This window comes from Phalacrocorax aristotelis, chromosome 4, assembly GCF_949628215.1.
Source record: "Phalacrocorax aristotelis chromosome 4, bGulAri2.1, whole genome shotgun sequence".
Taxonomy (NCBI): domain Eukaryota; kingdom Metazoa; phylum Chordata; class Aves; order Suliformes; family Phalacrocoracidae; genus Phalacrocorax; species Phalacrocorax aristotelis.
The window spans coordinates 15515908-15519419 of record NC_134279.1 but is presented as its reverse complement, the minus strand read 5'-3'; the positions used below and the strand labels follow the sequence as shown (position 1 = coordinate 15519419).

The 3512-nt window shown below is 47.1% G+C and overlaps 1 long non-coding RNA gene across 1 annotated transcript; it reads left to right on the top strand.

Moving 5' to 3' along the window:
- The first annotated feature begins 607 nt into the window (after positions 1–607).
- Positions 608–2867, top strand: LOC142056114 (uncharacterized). Its single transcript, XR_012660226.1, has 2 exons — positions 608–958; positions 2559–2867. It is a non-coding gene; the product is annotated as an uncharacterized LOC142056114 (long non-coding RNA).
- Positions 2868–3512: the final 645 nt, after the last annotated feature.

Here is a 3512-nt window from a genome sequence, read left to right as displayed (position 1 = left end):
CTCATATTTCGGTATTTCTATTCCTATAATAAACACATGCAGTGTATGTTGTAAATACATGTGTGTACACTTGCACCTGAGGATTTCCTGGTCAAAAGGGGGCAGGCAGTAAAGCACAGTGCTGATGGGCATCATGATGACCAAAAACAGCGGCTCCCTGGCCCTCGCGGTGCTGCCATTGACAAATGTCAGCGGCCTGGTGCGAAATGGTGGTGCTCTGTCATAAACGGGCAGCCAAAACAAAATGGAGGCACCATAGAATTAGTGGTACCCGTGCAGCCACCTCCGGCTGTGACACTTCCAGCGACAGTGAAACACCACCAGCCTTGGACGGTAAAACCTCCACAGTGATGCTACATTACCCCCAAAACCCTGACCATAGTATGGCCCCAGAGACACTGCAGCATCACCAAACTCAGACTGTAGAACCTCCCAAGGACACTGCAAAGCCACAAAACACCTACCGTAAATCCTCCACAGCGATGCTTAGTAAAATCCTGATATTAGGGAAAAAGGGTTAAGATTCAGAATGACAGGGACCAGGGCATGAATCAAAAGTCTCCCCAATGGAACCCCTGGTTACCTTGAAGTTGGGGATAGATACAGGGGAGGCATGTCCAGTGTTAAATACCTGTGCAGGTAAACTGAGTAAACAAAACATATCTATTATTGGGGCCACAGGGAAAAGGAGGCCAGGCCTTTCTTCCAACCAATTAAATGTAGAATTGGAAATGCAGTTTTTACGCACAAATTTGTATATGTTCCTGAATGTCTAGCACCCTTGACTGAGAGAGATTTATTGAGCAAATTAGACGTGCAGGTAACTTTTATGAATGGAGAAGTGCTATTATTAATACCTGAATCAAAAGCTGTGGAAGCAAGATTTTTTATGTTACAGAACGCACAAAGACCAGAGGAAGACATTCCTGCAGGGGTAGAGGATGCAGTTACACCCTTGGTATGGACTGATAGAATCCCAGGTCAGCCTAAATTGGTGGAAAAAGTAAAAGTTGCCTTAAATTCTGGAACTAAGCCGGTAAGGCAAAAACAGTACCCTATCAAGTGGGAGGCTAGGAAGGGGTTGGAAGGATTAATAATGAATTTTTTTGGATTATGGATTATTGATAGAGTATAAATCAGAATATAACACTCCAATATTGCCAATTTTAAAAAATGGCAAAGAATATAGATTAGTTCAAGACTTAAGAAACTGAAATTGTTCAAGATATTCACCCAGTAGTGGCTAAGCCGTATACCTTGCTGACAACCTTGAAGGAAAAGCATAAGTGGTTTACTGTGCTTGATCTCAAGGTTGCTTTCTTCTGCATACCTCTAGACAAAGATAGCCAGGTAATATTTGCCTTTGAATGGGAAAGCCCCACCACTGGGGCAACGCACCACTTATCTGGATGGTGCTGCCTCAGGGGTTTAAGAATAGTTCTACAATATTTGGTAACCAGCTGGCAAAGGAGCTGGAACTATGGAAGGAAAACCCAGAGAGAACAATACTGCAGTATGTAGATGACATTTTGTTGGCTGCAAAGACTCGGAGAGAATGTTGGCAAATGACTATAAGCCTGTTGAATTTCTTAGGACAAGGAGGGTATCGTGTATTGAAGAGCAAAGCAAGGTGGGAAGAGACATGATTTATTTAGGTTTTGAGATTTGTCAAGGACAATGGAGACTGGGAGCTGACAGAAAAGCAGTTCTCTGCCAAACTCCAGAACCAAGAACCGTATGAGAGCTGAGGGTATTTCTGGGTATGGCCAGGTGGTGCAGGCAGTGGATCCTCAGTTATGGCCTATTGGTAAAACCCCTTTATGAAACCTTGAGAGGGTTAACAGAGAACCACATACTCTGGATGCTTCTGTAAGGCCAGGGCCAGATACCCACCTGATTACAGGGGCTCCCTCCAAACACCTCCTGCCGAGCGAGCTAAGCTGCAGCAATTTGATCAGAGGCCTAAAGGACAAGCTCACTCTCTCACACACTCACACCAGCGTGGACAACGACAGGGGCAGGGACAATCATGACTTTCCAGAGAGGACAAAGTGCAGCCAAAATCTTGGGGACCCAGCCCTAGCTGCAAGCAGGAAAGGAGAGCCTCAGGATCTGCCCCCAGGCTGCATGGACGCCAAAGCACTCAACATGCCAAGGGACTTCACAGGTGGTCAAAGGGGAAATGCTGTGACATGCCTCAATGACAGGGTGTCACGCTGGCCAGGCCACCAGCAGGTGGGGAAATGGCGCTCACCAGCTTACAGGGTGGGCTTGGGGTCCAGACATCTCAGTTTCGCCCTTGGGTGCAGAGACAAGGACTCTCCAAGACCCTCCTTACAGGATTGTCGCTCTCCCTAGTTACAGGGAGGTCGCCCAGTGCAAAGCCAGCCGGGGCACTAAAGGTGCCAGTGATGCTTTTGTGAGACCACAGCTCTGGTGATGGGCAGGTCCCTTTGCCCAGGGTGCCTTTCTCATTCCCCTCTTCAGTTCACTGCTCCCTTTCATGCTCACCCTTGCCTCATAGTTCCACATGATGCCTCGTCTTTCTTCTCCACCAGCTGCTTCAATGGAAGAAGGACACAGTAAGAACTGAGAAGCATCACCTGCTAATGGCTACACCCAGGGATGGACTGTCTCTTGGATCACCACTCCCTCAGTCAGGCTTGCGACCTACCTGCAGCCCGCATCAAGGGCAGTTTTCCATCCTGGAGTCCTCCTCTCCTTTCTTCTCTGGCCTCACTCCCCCACTCCCCATCACCCCATCATACCCTGTTTGGCTCTCTCAAATTTACAGGACAATGTACCCTCTTATTTAGTCTTTATTTCATGAGCTTATTGAGAAATACAACAAACAAACATGGGCTCAATCCCCTTTTAACCAGACTAGTCTATTGCATGATTTCATTTAGTCACCATTCAAGTCATAAGGTTTCATAATTTATAACCCGTACCTCTTATTATCATGCATCTATGAGCAAAAGAACAGAATTAGTTACCTAGCCAATGGTGAGAGTGCTCATCCTTCCTCCTCCATCACGGTGTGGGCACCCCCTGTATCACACTAGGAAGCACAAAAGTGTCAGCAGGCCAGCTGCTTTTGGATCTGCTTCAAAAGGGATAGGCTGATGTTTTATACCCTCCAGCTTGAAGGGTTGGTCTGTACCATTTCCATAAGTTTGTGGATTCTGAGGAACCTGCCAGACAAAAGATAATGGCTGCCAGAGACAGCAATTTCCAGATAATCATGGGTGCACAGAGACCTTTAGCTCTTTCTTGCCACCTGTCCTGCCTAAGTGGTGCTCTCACTTTGACCTAGTACACAGCTCCCAGCATACATCAGGCCTTAGCATGAGCTGGGTTAGCCAAATCTAAGCAGGAGTTGAGTCACACCCTACCCCTTGGTATAGACCAGATATCCAGCAAACTCATTGCCTCGGTAAGTGGAGGTACTGTTACTCCTCTTGCCTCGCCAGAGGTGAGGGTAGGGGAAAGTTTTGAGCACTTTCACTGAA